The 21,606-nt window shown below is 45.9% G+C and overlaps 1 pseudogene across 1 annotated transcript; it reads left to right on the forward strand.

The window, feature by feature from the left end:
• Nucleotides 1–13,381: 13,381 nt before the first annotated feature.
• On the forward strand, nucleotides 13,382–20,600 carry LOC308612664 (cytochrome P450 4A11-like; annotated as a pseudogene). The gene is made up of 10 exons: nucleotides 13,382–13,559; nucleotides 14,009–14,073; nucleotides 15,132–15,255; nucleotides 15,629–15,783; nucleotides 16,182–16,285; nucleotides 16,368–16,558; nucleotides 16,655–16,787; nucleotides 17,689–17,753; nucleotides 17,896–17,972; nucleotides 20,432–20,600. The product of its transcript is annotated as a cytochrome P450 4A11-like (transcript).
• Nucleotides 20,601–21,606: the final 1,006 nt, after the last annotated feature.

Here is a 21,606-nt window from a genome sequence, read left to right on the forward strand (position 1 = left end):
ATTTAGGATAACAGACTATTTTTTAGCAGTATACGCGGAAGGCTTTTTAAAACACAGTACAGGGCTTCCCTGGTGGCGCAGTGGTTGAGAGTCTGCCTGCCAATGTGGGGGTCACGGGTTCGTGCCCCAGTCCGGGAGGATCCCGAGTGCTGCGGAGCGGCTGGGCCCGTGGGCCATGGCTCCTGGACCTGCACGTCCGGAGCCTGTGCTCTGCGGCGGGAGAGGCCACAGCTGTGAAAGGCTCACATACCGCAAAAAAACAAACCAACAAAAAAAAACACAGTACACAAAATGCAAGAGATGGGTGAAGCAATTAGACCTGAATTAAACCACAGCCCTCTTTTTTCCTATTGTGTCTTTAAATAGCCCCCTCCCAGCCTCCCAAACTCCTTTCTAGTGGCTCTAGGGTGTTTCCATTTCCCTGGGGGCTGTGAGAGAACAAGTCTGGAGTAATGAAAATGCCGAGAGCCACAGGTGGGGCAGGAGAGGTCTGTGCAGGACGGAGGGATGGGAGGGATGGGAGTAAGGGAAGGAAACAACCACTTCTCTGCCCGCCCAGTTTCCAGCATCCTCCTTCACCCCTCCCTTCCCTCTATCTACCTTGTGATGCCCGTAGAACCAGTGGGTGGGGTGCCAGGGGAAGGGGCGCAGGTCTCGAAGCAGCCGACGCCTCTGCAGGTAGAGCTTGACGGCCTGCAGCAGCCCCGGGGCCAAGCAGAACACCAACGCCAGGTCAAAGGGCCTTGCCCAGTGCTCCTGGCGCCAGGAGGATTCCATCGCTCTGCGCTGCGCGGATTGCGGGGGAGCTTTCTGTAGCCCGGCTCTTGGGGGAGGATCCATCCACTCACTCCAGGGCAGAGCCAGCCCACCGCATCTCTGAGCCCTCGGGCAAGATCCCCGCTTCCCCCAGAGAAAGCAGGAGCGGTGGGAGGGGCAGCTCTGGCTTGGCCGGAGAAGGCAGGCAGGCGCGAGTTCCTGGATTTCTAGCCCTTTATCAATTGGTGCCGACCTTCGTTCAGGACACTTTCTTCTCATGGAGTGTCATAATTCAGCTGTGACAATTTTCAATCACGGAAGGTCTGCATTTAAGTTTTGAAATAATGCCAAAGCTGAGGTCATTATTTTTCTTCTTTGTCACAAAAAACTAGTAAACTGCTCTGAAAAAAGAGCTCCTTTCTCACTGAAATGCTATCAAACCCCACAGGTGTCTGGGGGCTGGTAGTGGGTGTGTATGATCACTAAGCCTGAAGAGCGTGGTCTGTCCAGTGGTGCGCTGGTAAATGTTTTACAACTGGTTCTCACTCTGATTTCTGGTGCTTGCCAATGTCCACCATGTCCTATTTCAAGCCTGCCAGCAGAGGACCCAGAACACTCAGCTGGGAAGAGATGCAAAGTAGCTACCATCATACAGTATTTCCACCACACGGACACAAGAAGGGTCCACTGCAAGATTTGTGGGTCCCAGCGCAAAGTGAAAATGTGGGGCCCCTTGTTAAAAATGTATTAACAATTTCAAGTTGATGACAGCAGAGCATTAAACCAAGCACCCTTTTGAGTGCAGAGCCCCGTGTGACTGCTCAGGACCCGGGCCCATGAAGCCAGCCCTGGATACAAGAGATGTAATTAATCTCAAGCTTATCTATTATTATAGATAATGGTAAAATATAGTAAAATAATTAGAAAGTGATGAGTTTTTAGTACTTATTACCTATCAGATGGTAAACTAGGACCCAAAGGACATAACTTCCCAAGCTGCTGTCCCCCACTCCCAGCCTGCTTTTTACACATTGTCCAGAATTCTTTTATTCATTCATTTATTTATGCTAAAACAGGCACATGTAAGGTGTTGGATTTACAGCCCAGAACAATAAACCCAGTCTCTGCTACAACTCCCTGCTCTCCTCTCCTCACTGCCTTGCACTCCTCAGGTTGGGAACCCCAGACTCTGGAGCCAGATTTTACTTGGCAGGGTAATAGTTAAGACACACTCCAGTGAGGATGACTTCATCTGGACCGAGTGCTGGCCCTTTGAATCCATCGTGCACCACACATGAAGTGTTTCAGCTCCCTCTTCTCCAGATCTTCCCACCTACCTCCATCCCTCAGCTAGAAGTTGCTATTTGACAGTGTCTCAGAATCTTCTGGTTTATACAGTCTCTCCTGGGAGACTCATGGCATTTTCATTTTTCAGATTCTTTCTCTGTGCCCTGCTCTTTCCCCAAATCATGATGAGTGTATGGTGGCCTTCATAAGACTGCATCATGGTGGTCAGGCTGAAGACCTCAGATCCATGCCTAGGGTCCTGGCTAGTCTAAGCTTCGTGAGATCTAGTCTTGTCTGGTCCCTGGGTTGGTGAACTTCTAGTTAGTTCTCTCTGCAAGGTCAGGGCCTGAGGACACCTTAGCTGACCCAGTCATACCCAGGCTCTTGCTGGAGGTGTTATCCCTCTGAGACCTGGCCAGTCCGTCAGCTGCATTTCATGTCCTTCCTTGGAAAACAAAGGAACTTTGGGGCTTTTTACAATATACCCTGGAACCTAAAAGAGGCTTGAGGGTGCTAGCTCAGGCCTTCTTTCTGCTTCACTGCCATTTTCACTCTGGTTCCTCCCAAAAAGGAATCTGTGCTCTCAACTTTTCCCTCATGTATCCAAAACTCCCCCTCCCCGGATTTCCGCCTCGATGGGAGAAATCAGTTACTCTCCTGAGCACTGGCTTCCTGGCCTCTGCCCATTCTTGCCTCAGCCCACCAGGCTGGAAGAGGTGGATTTTCCACAACCTCCATTTCATGTAGTAGAAACTTTCCTTATGATATTGCCTGTGTTCTTTCTACCTCTAATTGAGAGCAAAGACCTACAATCCACTCCAACAGTGGGAGATACAGGAATTTAGAGAATTATTTATTCTGGCCAAAGAATGGCTTACCATACTTACTGCGACTCAAAAATCCCATTTTGGGGAAGCGACCCCTTCCTTCTCTCGGCATTCCTATGCAAATGTCCACTGAATTAAATTTCCTCAGCTGCAATACAGGGGACAGCGGCCATTGAAAAAGCCCCCAGTAGCACAGATAATGATGCTTGGCAGGTCCAGGTAAGGATTTCGGACTTTACTTAGGCCACTGAAGGGATTTAAGATGGAAAGTTACACGTTTAGATACTAGAGCACTCTGATGACTATTTGGATAATAATAGCAGGTAAATATTCATTGTGTGCCGACTAAGTGCCAAGTACTGTTCTAAAGTGATTTATAGGTAGTAGCTCATTTAATTCTCATACTAAAAATTGGAGGTTGGTATTAGCATTTTACTTATCCTCGTTTTACATATATGGAAACTGGGACACAGAGAGATTATACAATTTGCTCAAGGACGTCAGAGGGTTAGGAGGCAGTTTCAGAAATCCACATCCCAGGATCTTAACACTTATGGGAGCAAATTATGTGTGTGTATAGGGGGTATAAGACCTGAACTAAGAGACCAGTTCAAATCCTATTGTAGTATTCAGATAGAACGTGATGATGGCCTGGACTGGGAATTTCATGGGACAGAGAGGCAGAATGAGTGGGAGAAATATTGGAGTGTATTTTTGATGGGAATTGGTAACTGGCTGGATGTGGGCACAGTAGGGAAGAAATCTAGGACGATCCCTGTGTTTCTATTCATTGAGATAGACAAAGGAAGAAGAATCAATATTCCTAACACCACCCTCCCCAACATCCCCCAACTCTTGTCCTGTGTGTCTCGTGCTCTTCTCAAAACCATGTTCATGACTCACCTCCTCTATAAACGCTTCTCTAACCAGCACCCGCCCATGGGAATCTAACCTGTGAACAATTAAAGCATTCATTTTTATAGCTCTCATTTGACACTTTTTTCATTTACTATTCATTCCACAATCAGCAATCCTAAGCAGCCTCTTTATGTATCTCTTTGTATATACAACTTGTCTTCCTAATTAGGTTTTGAAACTCTATGGTGATTCAAACATTGTTTTTTTATCTCTTGGATTCCCTTGGAGCTCAGATTTGGGCTTGGCACACAGTAGATGTTTTACAGTTATTTAATTTACTTGAACTAAGAAGATGTATGGGAAGAGGGGGAGACTTAGGAAAGAGCAGAATGAGGAATATAGAAATGATCTCTAAAGCAAGGGGGCAACAAAGAAATGGAGACATTGCAGGTCAAGGAGTTTGTATACTAAGAGAATAAACATAGGGCAGGGAGTGGGGAAAGGAGCTGAGAAGAGGAAGAATAAAATAAAATGACAGCTGTTTTCATGACAGGGAGCCTGGTGTTTGTTCATAAGGGAGATGGTGCTGAAAAGTGCTGAGAGAGGGGCAATAAGAGAGAAAAAAATGGGGCCGGGGGATGAATGGGCATTAAATAGAATGGATGAGCTGGATGGGATGGGGCTCAGAAACTTCACAGATGGACATTTTTACTAAAGTATTGAGGCTAGGTAGAAATCACTTTGTTCTGCTCTTAATTTAACACAGTAGTCGTAGTTTGTGAAGGGGTCCAACTGGGAAGACCAACACGTTAGAAGTAAAAGAGACAAGAAAGGTGGAGGGAGTGGGCAGATTAGATTTCTGATGCCAAATAACCTCAATTTTCTTAGAGGATTCAGAGGCATCATCTGCCCTGGCAGGGGCAGGGAGGATTGAGTGCCTGAGCAGAGCGATGATTTAGAACAGCTGCTATGGTTAATGTTGAGGGCATGGGCAAGCAAGTTGTTAAAAGACAGGAACCAATAGCATTTACATAGCAGGTTCCATACAGAGGGCCAAGGACTCATAGTTCCAGTATTTTCTCCCTCAAGAGCCTGGAGGTAAGAGAATGGAAATGTTCAGGAAGGAGGTATAGACTCAGTCCCCACACTCACTGCTGCCTCCTGTATACCAGCTAGTGCTGAGCAATGCCAGGATACAAAGGTGAATAAAGGGGAGGCCTTTCCCTGGGACAGCTCACAATCTGGTGGAGGGGACAGATTGATAAGCAAAGAGATACAGTATAATGGATATATGCTACAACTGGAAGGACGCACATGGATCATCTAGACCTTGTCCTGTCTTCCGAATAAGGAAATTAAATCCGAAAAAAGGAAAGGGGCTTGCCCTAAGCCCCTTATCACCAAACTGAGAATTTCAAGGTCCTTTCTCCTTTCCTCATCACCTGTATGACACAGCAGTTGCACTATTCTCCCCACTCCCTTTGAATGACACAACCAGTGAATCGGGGAGACTTTTAAATGAATGTGTCTAATCGTGTTGCTCTGTTACCTTGAGTAATTCCAATATTTTAAAAACTGGGTAGAGAAGTGTGAGGCTCCAGAGGAGGAAAAGGAGCCAGCAGAGAGGTATGAGGGAAACCAGGAGCACCAAGGCTTATGGCCTACAAGGAGTATCGAAACACATGAAAAGAAAGATGGATGTCAAGCACTCCTGAGATAACAAGGACCAAGTATAAAATGTGTTTCTTGGAATTAGTGTCATGGAAGTCAGTGGTAACTGTTAGAAGAGTTGTTGAAATGACAGATATTGAAGCCAAAATAAAGTGGGTTGAGAAGTGAACATGATGGCAATTTGTTGAGACTGTGGAGGAAGTATTAACCACCCTGAAAAGTTTGGCTCTGAGAAAGAGAAAATTAGGATGTTACCTAGTTAGGGATTTGAGAGTGGAAGTTAAGGTCTCCCCGCTACCCTGGTTCTTAGGAGAGGGGTTGGGATCCTTGATGCAGTCACTAGTCTTGAGCTAGAAGGAAGAAGGAAAGGTTAGGGGTAGATGCAAAGTTTCACATTTTGTGGTATTTCAAACCACAACAGAGAAGAGCACAAAATGTAAATCTCCTAAAAATCCCATAAAAAATTCTCCAGATCATAGTTTTGAATTATATACATATCACTCAATTTTACAATTTCAAGAGCTAGTCTCTTATCTTCTTTTTTAAAAATGTAAATGTTAAAATAGTTTCAAAACTATTTTAAATTCAAAATACTTGAATTTAAGAGTACATTGAAGTCATCTGATCAAAAGTATACTTGCATATAGAGTTAAATAAATTGTTATTCTCAACAGTAAGTTAAATAAATGCCTTCAGCAATCCTTCACATTTGTTTGAATTGGGTGCAATTCAAAAAATAATTTTATTTGAGCTATCACATAAGTAACATAACTATAGGGCATAATAGCCTTTGCTAAGATAGACTCTTATCCGGAATAATAATAAAATCAAAATAATATTGAACCCATACAACATGCCAGGCACTTTGCATGCACTGTCTCCATTCTTCTAGGTAGGCCTTACTTACCATCCCCACTTTACAGATGAGCACATTGAAGGCTAGAGAAGCTAAGTCACGTGACCTTGATCTGTCCTCTGTATCACATGGTGCCTCCAAGGTATCATAAGACCCCTCCCCTGCCAGTTCTCCTCATTACACAGACACATATAGTGAGCCATAAATGGACCAATATTTTCTAATATCAACCTGCATTCATTACTGACTAAATAATAACATTATACCCTGGTAAGAAACAAAAAGGAAAATCAGCCTGAATTATACATTTTGAAGTATTCAATATTACCAAATTCAAATCATCTAAGTATTTTACCACGTAACCACTATTCACATTTCCTTAAATTACTTAAATTCCTGAAACTTAGAGCACAGTTACCTACTCCAATTACAATGAACTCTGAGCCTTATTCAGAATTAGAAAAATATATCCAGGTTCCTACATTCTTGTAGAACAGGATCCAAACTTTTCTATGGACAACAGAAGGTGCTTATTTTTCTATAAGTAAATACCACATAACTTTATTCATAAAATGGCACCCATTTTGATAAACAAAAACTATATATACAAATATGAAATCTTAAACTTTAAGGAAAAACTTGACAAAGACTAAAGACGTTGCCTTTATAAGCAAATTTTAAAATTTTTTAAATATTTTAAACTTAAAATATTCTTCTTTGTAATGTGACATTAGCAAAATTATAAATGTGTTACTACTTCCATTTTTTTCAATTGCTTTAGCTTCCATGGTTAACAGCAGTAGCTCTATTAATCATGGCTATCCCATTGTGTTACTTAAATGGCTTTTAATTTTTTTTTTTTATTATTATTATTTTTTTTTTTAATTTTTAATATGCAGAAAGATATTCTACCATAGAGACAAAGATGGGAATTATCAAAATAAAATTAATGAAGAACCTATTTTGCAAAACTTGCATGTATATTGTATTTATGATAATGATCTCAGCAGATCTGCAGAAGTATTTTTTCAATTTCATTTTTAATGATTTTATTCAAAGCCTTCATTGTATTGGTAATAGCTCTGATGGGTCACTTCATTTTTTGGTTTTTTGCAACCTTTATATTTTTTACAATAGATTTTCCTCCACTTGAAATAATTGGGTTGGAGGGGAAAAAAATGCAAGTATGTTGGCATCAGTAAGTCAGTTCTTGAAATATTAAAATTGCTAAAGTAATCACTCTATCAAGTGCATAACAAATATGATATTTTATAGCCCTTTTGCCTGACACTCTGCTCAGAGTTGGAAGCACACCATCTGGATCTCAGCCAGTAGAAAACAAAGCAAGAGAAGAAACCAGTCTTTCTGCCCTGCCTGCCCTACATTAAACTTTCCCCAGGACAAGAAATAACCGAGCCAGGAAAGAGGGAAATGAGGATTAATGTCTCCAAAAATTATCCTGCTTTGTGTCAGATCTACTTACAGATCAAACCGCTGACCAGCTTCCTGCAATGTGCCATTCTGTGGATGGAACATAACTCCTGGACTCACGTGGTACTTAAGCCAGTGGCAACCTAAGCCTTAGTTTCCCCAACTGTAAAACATGGCAATGACAACAGCACCTACCACAGTCAGTTACTGTGAGAATTAAATGCACAGCACTGAGCACTGTGCCAGAGCAGAGAGTGCACACGTGTTTTTATATACTGTGATTATCAGAGAAACCAGGGCTCCAGCCAGGGAAACCTAAGGAAGTGAAGGAAGGGGTTTGTCATTCAGCCATTCAGCCATTAAACAAACATAAATTAAACCAAAAATATGTATACTAAACAAACATATCCCATCAATAAACAAACATGCAAAGACACCGTCATGCAGTTTACCATCTACCACATATTTCCCACCAAGTGAATGTTTATTGAGTGAGTGAATGAACCATGGTTCAAACCTCTTTTTCAATGCTTTCATCCCTACATTTTCAAAAATTCTGAGCAAACCAGCTACAACAGCTACCACTATTGAGGAAATGGTGGGGTGGTTTTGCCCCTAGAATGAATCTGAAAGCTGGAAATTACTTTATGTGCTGCTAAGGAACTGAAAAGCACAGCCAAAACCTTTTAAACAGAAAGATGCTCAAATGAGCAGAAATGAGTTAAGTAATAAGGTTAGGTAAAGGACTTTAATTATTTTTTGTTACAGAAAAAGGGACTTATTTTAGAGACAAATGGACTTTCAGACTCTTGTAATTTAAAAGAATCCATACCTGGAACACAAGGAAGTGGAAATAACAAGAGCTTACAGAAATATGTCACTTTCAGAAATATTCGCTTGCTTGATTCTCCCGATTGCTCTGTGAAAGGTAGGGCAACATAAGGTTCATTTCACAGATAAGGATGCAGAAACACAGAGAGCTCCCAGGGTGAGCCGGATGTACAAGTGAGACTAAATCTGGGTTGCTGGTCCCAGCTTGGGCTCTCGGCAGCCGTTGCAAAAGGGACTGGCATGTGTATTGTTTCACATTTGTGTCATCTCTTTCTGGCCAGGATTTTCCAGAACTGGTAGGAGGGCATGCATGTGTTGCCAAGGAAGGGGGATGTAGGAAAGGAGAGAGTGGAGGTCAGACGATCAGTCAGTCTTGAAGAAGCTGAGCTGAGGAGGTAGAAAAAATGCAATGCCTGGGGTAGGGGCTAACTTATATAAGTCAGAGAGACCCACCTGATGATCTACAAGGGAAACTAATGTCTGGGCCCAGATGAGGAAGTCGTGGTCAGGGTGTGGATCAAGACCCAGTGCAGAAAGTTGGGGTGTAGTGATGAAGATAGATTCAGATCCCCCAGATTCCAGGGTAGAACAGATGCCTTACCCCCCATTCCAAAGTCCCTTCTGTAGCCCGTATTTTGAGAGTCAGGGTAGAAGCCCTAAGTCAGTTCTTATTCTGGGAGCTCAGGAAGCCTTTGTCCTCCCCCTACCCCACCTCAGAATGGATGCTTCCTATCTGTGCTTGGTATTTTTAAAGAAACGTAGGCTCTGCATGGGGTCCCACTCAGACTTCTTTTTTTTTTTTTTTTTTTTTTTTTTTTGCGGTACGCGGGCCTCTCCGTGCTGTGGCCTCTCCCGTTGCGGAGCACAGGCTCCAGACATGCAGGCTCAGTGGCCATGGCTCATGGGCCCAGCCGCTCCACGGCATGTGGGATCTTCCCGGACCGGGGCACGAACCCGTGTCCCCTGCATCGGCAGGTGGACTCTCAACCACTGCGCTACCAGGGAAGCCCTAAATTTTTTTTCAGACTTCTTAATGAGCCTAGTGGGGGACCCCAGGGGTAAACTGACACTTTGGTCCCTGAGGGGGTGAATGGAGGCCCCTCTGTAGTCTGACAGATACTTTCTCTTCCTGTTCTGTCTCACAAACTGCTGATTCTACCTTACAAACAAATTTCAAATCTGATCTGTCCAGTCTTGCTGCTGCCATGGTTGTAGGTCAGACCTAGACCAAGTCAATGTCTTGCTTCAAAACCATCATGGGTTTTGGAAAAAGTCTTCTTTCTTGTGATGGCATGCAAGGCCCATCACAAGTTATACCCCTACTCTTACTTCCATCTCCATCTTCCACTGCCCTTTTTCCCCCTCAGCCAACTCACCTCATCATTCCCTAAAAGCACCATGCCTCCAGACCTTTGCCTTTGCTGTTCCTTCCTTCTGATTCCTTCTCAATTCACCTCCTCCCCAATTGGATGGGCTCTGAAGATCCCAGCAGAAAATTCACAGCCAGTAGAAGATTAGAGAAGATAAAGCAAGGGATTCATTTCATATCAGGAATGCCAACAGGCACAGAGTTTCAGCCAGCTTCATCTTGAGGCCTTTCTTTCTACACATCTCCCGCCCCCAGGGACTTACTCGAGGTCCCAAAGTAGGTAGTCAAGTCCAGACCAAAAGTGGAGTCTACTAGCCCGGCCACTGTCATTGTTCTTACTGCCAGGAGGTGGCACTGTTGGAAACTGGTTTTGCTCTGTAAAGCCACCTGGGAGGGATGCTGAGGTACCACTGATGTTGCCCAAGCTTCAGTCAGGGCTGCCCACCTAGGGGATTGCTAATGTCACAATTCTTTTTAGTTGACACCATCTCCCATTTCAGCCACTGTGCCTCAAAGCACTGCACCAGAAAAAGCTACTAGAACGAGCCACAAACCAAGGCAAAAATCATTCCGTCCCCTAAAAACTCCTAAGGGCTTACGTTGAATGTGGTGCCCAGTCTAGAATATCCCTTTGCATAAGGTAATTTTATTTAAATGGAATCACTGCCCTTCCCTGCCACTGAGATTATCAGGACCACGTGTTGGTCCTCCCAAATCTCCCTCACTTCCAATTATGCAGCTGAGGAAGGAGTGTTTGTCCCTCTGTACCTGTCTGTGTAGAGAACTTTGACTCAGAGACACAGTTTTTGCCAAATCCCACAAACAGAAGGTCCTGTTACACCCTGAGTTGTCCCAGAAAATGGATATCTATTCTCCCTACAACTCAAGGGACTCTCATAGGACAAACAGAGTCAGCTTCAAGGTGTACATCTGATTCTACTTCTAGGTTAATATCCAAAATATATAAACAGCTCATACAACTCAATATCAAAAAAACAACCTGATTGAAAAATGGGCAGAAGACCTGAATAGACATTTTTCCAAGGAAGACATACAGATGGCCAACAGGCACATGAAAAAATGCTCAACATCACTAATCATCAGAGGAATGAAATAAAAACCACAATGAGATATCACCTCACACTTGTCAGGATGACTATCATCAAATAGAACACAAATAATAAATATCAATGAGGATGTGGAGAAAAGAGAACCCTCACACACTGTTGGTGGGAATGTAACTCGATGCAGCCACTGTGGAAAATAGTATGGAAGTTCCTCAAAAAAATAAAAATAGAACTACTATATGATCCAGCAATTCTAATCCTGGGTATATATCTGAAGAAAATGAAAACACTAATTTGAAAAGATACATGCACCTCAATGTTCATAGCAGCATTACTTACAATTGCCAAGATATGGAAGCAACCTAAGTGTCCATCAACAGAGGAATGGATAAAGAAGATGCGGTATGTATATACACAATGGAATACTAATCAACCATTTTAAAAAATGAAATTTTGCCATTTGCAACAACATGGTTGGACCTGGAGGGTATTATGCTTAGTGAAATAAGTCAGATAGATGAAGACAAATACTGTATGTTATCACTTATACAAGGAATCTAAAAAATAAAACAACTAGCGAATATAACAAAGAGAAACAGACTCACATATATAGAGAAGAAACTAGTGGTTATCATGAGGAGAGGGAAGTGGGGAGGGACGAGATTGGGGTAGGAGATTAAGAGGTACAAACTACTATATATAAAATAAATAAGCTGCAAGGATATATTGTACAGCACAGAGAATATAGCCAATATTTTATAATAACTATAAATGGTGTATAGTCTTTAAAAATTGTGAATCACTATGCTGTACATCTGAAACTTATATAATATTGTAGATCAATTATACCTCAATAAAATTGATTAATTAGTTAATTAAATTTAAAAAGAAGAAGAGCCAAGATGAGAGGTGGAGAGAATGTGACCCCCTTGGAATCTCTAATTCCAGGTCTATGGCATCCTGTGATTTGGTTATGTGAATCAGTAAAGTCTCAGGTTAGGTTTCTGTTACTTTCCACTAAAACCTAAAGAAACAAACAACAACAACAACAATGAAACTCCCAACTAATATATCTGATCCTCACTAAAAATGGCACGTTGTAATCTTATCAAGGTTTTGTGTACCCTTTCTCTCTGTCTCCTAATAACCCTGTTAAGAAGCACATGTATTTTCTTTAAAAAATGAGACATAATTCACAAACTACAAAATTCACCATTTTAAGGCGCACAATTCAGTGGTTTTTAGTATATTCCCAAGGTGTACAACCATCACCACCATAAAAAATTTTTTTCAGTTGACACTGTGCAACTCTTATAGCTACACAAATGGAGGGAAGCAGGAATAATCTCAAAGGAAGGTGTATTCATTTTCTACTGCTGCCACAGAGTGCCACAAAGTGCCACAGAGTGCCACAAACTTAGTAGCTTAAAATAACACTAATTTATTATCTTACAGTTCTGTAGGCCAGAAGTCTGACATGGGTCTCACTGAGCTAAAATCAAGGTGTCAGCAAGGCTGCATTTCTTTCTGGAGGCTCAAGGGGAGAATCCATTTCATTGTTTTTTCCAGCTTCTAGAGACCATCCACATTCCTTGGTTCATAGACTCCTTCCACCACCTCCAAAGTCAGCAACACTGGATCTCTGACCCTTCTGTAGTCACATCTCCCTCTGACCACAGCCTGGAAAGGTTCTCTGCTTTAAGGACCCATGTGATTCAGTTTGGACCCGTCCAAATAATACAGGAAAATCTCCCCCATCTCAAAGTCTTTAACTTAGTCACATCTGCAAACTCCCTTTTGTCATGTAAGTGACATACACACAGGTTCTAAGGATAAGAACATGGACATATTTGGAAGGGCTGTTATTCTGCCTATCACAGAAAGTAATCCAAAAGTTAACTGAGGGTTGTCCAAGTAACTAAGTAGGTTTTTGAAGCTGAGATATTTGGCAAACACACTCATGAAATAAAACATATTGGTTAAGAATCTTGGCTCAATATTCAGAACAAACCAGTTTCAAATATGGGGCACTATTTGCTATCTGTGTAGCCTTGAGCAAGTTACTTTGCGGCTTTGGAGACTCAGTTTCCTCTGTTGTAAAATGGGCATTTTTTCCGTACCTATTCATAGGGCTTGCAGCGGAAGCCCTTGTTCACCTTCAGATCCCCCTGCAGAACCAAGGCATTCATTCTTCTAGCTCCCTGGTGTGTTGGCTGTTAATGGCTCCAAGATGCATCCTTCTCCTGGGATTGCCCTGCTGCAGCCAAAGGGCAGAAAGGACTGAAGATCAGCTCCAGAACTTAATTCCAAGAAGAACAAAGCTCCAGAGGAGGTTAAACTTTCAACCTCAGCAGGATTGCCACAACAAAGTCAGGATACCAGTTGGGAAGAATGGGACCCTAATACATGAGATAGGACATCTGAGTCAATGCACTTAAAAATCTTGGGTCCCGAGCAGAGAGTGAACAGGAGGCGGAACCAGGGGAGCTGCTCTCCTAGCTCCTCCTGGCCCTCTGCCGGGGAGGAGTTACCACAGCTCTTCGCTTTGGGGGAAGATGAAGAGTTGGAAGAGGAATATGATGAGGAGGAACCTCTTAAGTTTCCCAGTGATTTTTCACATGTGCCCAGTGGAAAGAAACCTGCACCCCGGAGACAACGGCACCGCGTTCCAGCCAAGGAAGATACTTGGGAGGGTGGATGCAGCAATCCCAGATCCCCTGGTCTACATCGGCTGGGTCGGAAACGGAGTCAGGCAGAGGACTGGAATTGTTGGGGGCAGAGGAACTGTGTCAGCTTGGACAGTCAGGTTTCTGGAGGCTGATCGAACTGCTGGTATTAGTGGGGGAGTACGTGGAAACTTATGGCCAACTCATCCATGCACGCAGGCAGCTGAAAGGCAGTGATCTGGACCTTTTCTGTGTCTGGGTGGGAGTCTGGTCAGGGCGGCTGGGGGGCTGGGACCAGGTAATGTTCCAGTTTCTCAGCCAAGGGTTTTGCTATGGGGTAGGGCTGTTCACCAGTTTTCTTAGGCTACTGGGTGCTTTGCTGCTCCCAGCTCTGGCCCCTTTGTTGGGCTGCCTACAGTTGCGCTGGAAGTTTCTGGTAGCACTGAGTGACCAGGTAGGCCGGAGGGGTAAAGCCACCTGGCTCTTCTCTTGGCTGGCTTCTCCCACCTGGCAGCAGTGCCTGATTCTGCCGAGAGATAGCAGGCCGTGGCAGCAGCTGGTGAGAATAGTTCAGTGGGGTTGGCTGGAGTTGGCCTTGGGTCAAGCAGAGGAATAAGCAGGGGACTGCACCTGTAGCTAGTGGTTGCTACTGCCAGCCTGAAGAGGACGTGGCTCGACTGTTGACCATGGCTGGGGTTCCTGAGGATGAGCTAAACCCTTTTCATGTGTTAGGGGTTGGAGTCACAGCATCGGATGTTGAACTGAAGAAGGCCTATAGGCAGCTGGCAGTGATGGTTCATCCTGACAAAAAATAATCATCCCCGGGTGGGCCATGGTGTATTCAGGGTCCACTATCCTCCCAACTCCATGTCTTCAACACAGTGGACTAGATCAAGGGTTATTCCCCTTGACAGCAGGGCAAGCTGCCCCTGGCTGGCCTGGGAAATGACACCTTTGGGGGAAGGGTAGACATCCCAGGATATCACTCAGGCGGGCTCTGGCCTGGGACCCAGGGCTTCTGCATGGAATTGAGCTCCTCAGGGGAGGAAATGGGAGCAGGTCTATCATACATTCACAGAGCTGGGTCCTGCAGGATTTTGATTTCTCACCAACTGGTCTCAGCTAACGTTTAATGAATGAAAGGAAGTCTCTGATGTCCCTTTCTTAGGGACCCTAGTACTGGAATCTTATGCTATCTCTTACCTTGACAAATTTGCTTACCATGTTGGCCATCGTCTATCCAGGTCTGATCTCAGGATACAAAAGATTCCCCCTTGTCTTCTGAGAAACTATGCTTTCTGGCCTTCCAAAAGGCCAGAAATATAAAAGTTTCTGATAAAATAGGCATCACATTACACATGTGTGCTACAGCCTTAAATTGCTAAAACACATCTGCTTAGAAAGTGAGGAAAACTCATCCGAAGATTTAGAGAGACAGAGAGAGAGCCTGGCCTTGTCAGCACAGGCCTTCTGGGAGAGCAGAGCAGGGTCAGTGTCCCCCTCCCATCACAGGACAAGTGGGAGGAGCTCGTCAGCCTGGACTCACATCTGGAGGTCCTTGGACACGTCTCCTTGATGACCCTGGACACCATCATGAATGCACCTTCAGCCGCCAAGGCAATGTCCAGACAACCAGGTCAGTGACGACCCTTCAACATGAGAGTCCTTGTTCTTACCAGCTGGGGAGGACTTACCTGAGAGGGAGTTAGCACAGCGTGGATGCTCATCAGCACAGAAAGCAACGTTCTGCACAGAGCCATGGACCACAGTCAAATTCCACTCAGACCAACCATGACTCAGTCACAGGTTCCTGATTCCTGCACAGGGAGGAGCCTGGCTGCTCAGGTCACTTGTAAAGGACTGAGGGTCTCCAGGGTTGTAAGGTAGAAATGACAAAGCCTCAGTGCTGCCTGTCCCCACTGACTGAAGAATCCCCACCCGGAGCCCCACTCCGTCTCCAGGTCAGAGGCTCCCTCCATTCCAGTCTCCTCTGCATCCTCTCCCTTCAGGAAAATCCAATCCTACATCCAGGTCATCAGGGACCTCGGCAATCTGACTTTTTCCGGATTAAGAAATGCTTTCCGCCAGAACGACATCATCTACAGGCTGACCCCTGAAGGCCGCTGGAGTCACCGGGCCTGTCAGCTCACCCATCAACACACAGGTTCTTCTAATCCTTCTGGGCGGCTCCCGCCCTCCCACCCCCATCATGCACATGTAAAAGGGCCTGGCCTTGACCCCTCAGGCAGAGCCCAGACTCCTGCTTCCTCTTAGGAGCTGGCACACACCCACACTGGGTACACACTTTGGCTATGGTTGAATGAGACCCCCTCCCAGCATCACTGAGGCAGAGCCACCACGGGTTGTACTGTTGAGGGGATTCCCGACCTGGATCAGACGATGCTGGAGCTCTCTGCCCTGACATGTGCGCCCATTCCCACCCTCGTCCTCATCCACCTGGTACCCAGATTGGGCTTGAGGGGCAGATGGGGCTATGGTGGGTGTTGCATCTGAGCCCCCAGGAGCCCTCAGCTCTCCCTGGGAACCACTGTTCTGGGACAGATGAAGGGGTCAAACTGAGGAAAGCTCACCTGCAGGAGGGAGAGCTGGAGAAGGTGAGGAGCAAGAGGCACTTGGATTTCCTGGACATCCTCCTCTTTGCCAGAGTGAGTGTGGGCAGGAGAGGCCTGAGGCTTTGCCCAGAAACACAGAGGAAGGGCAAACCCTGCACTCTCCCTGCCTCCACAGAAGGAGAATGGGAGCAGCTTGTCTGACACAGACCTCTGTGCAGAAGTGGACACGTTCATGTTCAGGGATCAAGACACCACAGCCAGTGGCATCTCCTGGATCCTCCATGCTCTGACTCCCCACCCCGAGCATCAGCAGAGGTGCCGGGAAGAGATCCAGAGCCTCCTGGGGGATGGCGCCTCCATCACCTGGTGAGTGCCCAACAGATGGGGGAACCCTGCCCCCTCAGCCAGTGGGGAACCCCTTGTTGTCCAGCCCTGCCTGCCCTCAGATGGGCTGCCTTTCAGGGACCACTGAACCAGATGCCCAACACCATCACGTGCATCAAGTAGGCACTGCAACTCTATCCACCAGTGCCATTCATTTTCAGAGATCTGAGCAAGCCCATCACCTTCCTTAATGGATGCTCCTTACCTGCAGGTATGAACTTCACCCCACCCACTAACCTAAGCTCTCTGCAAGACCACATGGGAGATCAGAAAACCACATGGGCTTGCCCACTTCCAGGATATTCTGACTATTATTTACACTTCAAGATAATTATTCACTCTGTAGTTAGGATAAGGTGTATGAAATGCTTGACACAGAACTTGAACACAGCAAAAGCGCAATAAACAAATGCTAGACCCTGAATGTGGTCTTGTAATGGAGCCCTAAAATGCCATTTCCCTGAGATGTGAAGGCTTGAGGGAGAAGCAGACAGAAACAGTGGGAGATGTGGTTCTTTCCATGTGGGGTCTATGTAAACGAGGGAGCTCAGGGAATGCACTGTCATGGGTCAGATGGTCCAGTCTCTGAGGAGCCCTCAGGTGGATGGCGGAGAGCAGCTGATGAATAGGTCTGAGAGCCCTGCCGTGGTTGGAGGCCACCCATTGGCTCACCTCCCAGTGGGTCTGAATCCCAGCCCTGCCACCTCCTAACTGTGGGATTATGGTCACGTCCCTTAATCTCTCAGAAGCTTAGGTGAGTCATCTGCACATGGGGATAGGAGTGCCTTCCTTGAGGGCTGCTGTGAGGATTAAATGAGTTAATCCACATTCCCCGAGGACTCATGATGGCACCTGATAAATGAGAGCTGTCACTTGAATTGCTCCTAAATGTAAGCCTCCAATTCTTTCCCTTTTAAATCCTGGGCCATGGTTACCTACTCTTAATCTGTGCTGTTGTGCTTTGTCACCTCCAGCCCACCTGTCTTGCAAGAGCACCATTTCATTCAGAATGATGGAGGGTAGCTCTCATGGTGGCTCCCAGGCCTTTTGTGCACATTGCTCCTGCTGCCATGGGTACCATCAGTTTTCTCTCTCTCCTCCCTGCCCCACAGGAATCCCACTCTCCCTCTCCTTTTATGGGCTTCACCACAACCTGAAGGTGTGGCCGAAACCAGAGGTATGATGGCCATGGGAGGAGGGGATGGAATGCTCTCTCCAGACCAGCACTTCCCCTGCTCCCCCTCGGGATTCTTATCCCCTGGTGGATTGGTGCAAGGAGTTTGACCCCACCTGTCCTGGCCCCGGTGCTCTCTCTGCAGGTGTTTGACCCATCCCAGTTTGCACCAGGTTCTTCTCAACACAGCCATGCTTTCCTGCCCTTCTCAGGAGGATGCAGGTGAGGCTTTCTGTACTTGGTGCAGCTGGGTGTCACTGAGTGCTACCCCATGTCTGTGACCTCCTGCATTCATATGTGGTGCATGCAGTTATGGCTTTTATGTTGGTGTATTGGGATGGAAGCATGTTTCTGTATGTTCAACATACAAGTGGCCTTTAGGGCAGGCCACAGAGTAACCCACAGCTCTTTCTCAATGGCTGGCCACATTTCAGTGTTGATGGCTGTTCCAAGTTTAGTGTATTGTAGTGTTTTTCCTCACTGTAAGATGATGACTCTACCTAATTAAAATTACTCACTGTATGTTAAATTTCAACTGTCCTCCGTTTCAATTGTCATAATTTTAAAGGGTAGATTTTTTAATTCTACATCTTCTCAGTCCCACCTTTTCTATTTACTTCCCCATTATGCATCCTGTTGCATCATGAATTGTTTACATATGCTTCCATTTTCAGACGCCCTGCATGAAACTGTTGAAGCCATATACTGGAAAAGTTATAGCAGCTTTTTAAGAAAGTTTGTTAGCAATGTGTGTCACTTTGTACTTGGGGTCTATCCAAAAGACGTTTTGACAGCATATTAATGTCTGATACACATGACAATTTCCCCAGTTGTCAAAACTTTTCCTGTGATCTTAGATCTTTTTCCATGATATTATACATTGAGTCCAATAGTCCAAGCAGGCAAAAGTATAGAATTGAGACAATCAAATGCCTTTGAGAGAAAAATCTACTAATTTGTATATGATACAAACATTTGAAAGGTTTCTGGCATGTAAAATATAGAGCATACTTGAAATAGCTGTTGAGCTGGACAAGAATACTCCATATCGGCTGCTGGGAAAATCCTCCCAGGCTGCTAGAATCCTCCCCTGTAATGGTAACTTCCATAAACTTTGTAATTACTTAGTAGAAACAAGTTTTTTTCTGAATCTCTAATTCTGTGAAATTTTTAGTTGGTGAATCAACCTTCAGGGAACAGGCTTGACACAAACATGCTTCCAGAATACGCTCTAGGTTTTGGTTTCTGCCAGGGTCCTGTTCTTTCTTATAGATATTGGCTGCACATAATGCGGCTGCCACTAGAGGACGGGGGTATGTACTAGGCAGCTCAATTCCTAGGTCAGAATTAATATTTACTTTTATTCCATTATGGTTTTATTTTTCAATTCAATTAACTTTATTTAAATATAAAACTATTTATTAAGCTGTCTCTGTGTGCCAAGTTCAGTGCTAGGAGATGGGAAGGCAGAGAAGAAAGACACTGTCCCTGCCTCCTAGAGTTCACAGTCAAGAAACAAATACCTCAGCAATTCCCTGGCGGTCCAGGGGTTAGGACTCTGGGCTTTCACTGCCGTGGCCCAGGTTCAATCCCTGGTCAGGGAACTAAAATCCCGCAAGCCTCGTGGCACGGCCAAAAAACAAAATAACAAACACCTCTACTCAAGACAGACATCATTCCTTCTTTCTTTCACTCACTCATTCATTCACTGAGCAGGTTGTTAAATGTTCCATGTTTCTGGCATTGTCCTGGTCACTGGACGGTGATGTGTCCTTGAGGATGTGGGAGAAAGAGGTGCAGGCGGCAGAGGCGGGAGGCCAGGCGGTCACTAGACTGAGTCTTGAGCATGTGGCCAGCAGAGGAGGGGGGAGGGGACCTCAACAGGAGTGGAGTGAGGAAGAGGGGCTGGACAGGGGCGAGGTGAGTGAGGAGCAGCCCAGAGAGCGCTGTGACGCCAGCTGAGGCCCCGTGACGTGTCCTCCCTGTGATGGAGGGCGCAGCAGGCCCCGAGCCGCCGTGGCTGCATTAGAGGGAGGGGAGGCAAGGAGACTGAAAAGGCCAGTGAGGAGCCCACGGGACGGGAGGAGGGGCCTTGCTGGAGTAGAATGGGAAGGTTCCAGGGGCGGGTTGACTGAGGGGCTGCGGGGAGACAGGAGGCCAGAGCATTAAGGGGGAGGCAAGTGGTCCTGCAGGTTGAGGGGCGCTAACCCGTGGCCCCTCCAAGAAGCCTGCCTGACTTCCTTACACAACTCTGTCCTGTTCTGTCTGGGGACTGGGGCCCCTACTTGTCTGCCATGGGTGGTGAGGGCACAAGAGTTCCCCAGACGCCCCTACAGTGCCCTGGCCTGGCCTGAAACCAGAAACTGCCTGTGGACGAGTGAACAAAGTACTAATTCATATTTACTGATTCACGTGACTTGACCCTGTGGCTTAGAGGGCCAACCCTACCCAACAGGACTTGCTATTGCTGAGAGCAGAAGTAGGAATTAGGAGCTAGTCCTGGAGAGAGGTGGGCTTTGTAAAGGTCAGGGGGAGAGGGTGGACCGAGGCTTGGACGGCACGTTCAGTGTGACCCATAAGGAAGGGATCGGGGCTGGGCCACGTAGAGGAGAACCCTGACTGCCCTGTGCCCGGCAGGGGTTAGAAGCCTCTGCTCACTTCCTTTTCCCTCCCTGACCCAGGAACTGCATCGGGAAGCAGTTTGCCATGAATGAGATGAAGGTGGCCGTGGCCCTGACCTTGCTTCGCTTTGAGCTGGCACCGGATCCCTCCAGGGTCCTTGTTCCCGTTCCAAAAGTTGTGCTGAAGCCCCAGAATGGGATCCACTTGCAGCTCAGGAAGCTCCTGTAATGCTTGTTGGAGACAAGAACGAGCTCTGAGGGCCCCTGCCTGCCGTCCTGGCTCGCTGTCACTCTCTCCTGTCCTTGCCTCTGTGCCCACTTCCTGCTTCTATCTGCCCACCTGCCGGCCTACCTTGTCTCCTGCTTCCTGCCCATCAGACTCTCTCACCCTTTCTCAGGCTTCCTACTTCTTTTTCTGTTACCTTTCTCCTACCCACCTGTATCTCTGTCTGCCAAACTCCTCATCACCAGCCCTACTGCAGCCTGTCTGCCCTCTCCCTGCCTTTTTCCCTTTCTGCCTGCTTGTCTGTTCTGTATTAGTTTCCTCTTCCCGCTACAAAAAAATTACCAGGAATTTAGTGACGTACAACAACACAAATTTTTTTTTTTTTGCGGTGCGCGGGCCTCTCACTGCTGTGGCCTCTCCCACCGTGGAGCACAGGCTCCGGATGCACAGGCCCAGCGGCCATGGCCCACGGGCCCAGCCACCCCACGGCATGCGGGATCCTCCCGGACCGGGGCACGAACCCGCGTCCCCTGCATCGGCAGGCGGACCCTCAACCACTGTGCCACCAGTGAAGCCCCAGCAACACAAAATTTTAATCTTACAGTTTAGGAGATCACAAATCTGAAATTGGTTTAACTGAGCCACAACCAAGGTGTTTCAGAAGCTCTAAGGGAGAATCTCTTTTCTTGCATTCCCAGCTTCTAGAACTTTGCAATGCTTTTCAGTGAGTGGATTAGGCCCTCCCAGATTATCAAGGAAATCTTTTCTTAAATTCAGTGGATTGTAGATGTTAACCATATCTACAAAATCTTCAGAGCGACAGCTAGACTTCTGTTTAATTGATTAACTGCATCTACAGCTTATCCAAGTTTACACAAAAAACTAAACATTACAGTCCACCCCTTCAACTTGGCATCCCTACAAATCCCCTTAAACCATACTTAATCTGCAAATAAAGACTTTATAAAGTCATACTCTGCCAAGTATCTGACGTATAATTGAAAGACTC

The sequence above is a fragment of the Mesoplodon bidens genome (genome assembly GCF_964165515.1).
Source record: "Mesoplodon bidens genome assembly, chromosome: 2".
Lineage (NCBI taxonomy): Eukaryota > Metazoa > Chordata > Mammalia > Artiodactyla > Ziphiidae > Mesoplodon > Mesoplodon bidens.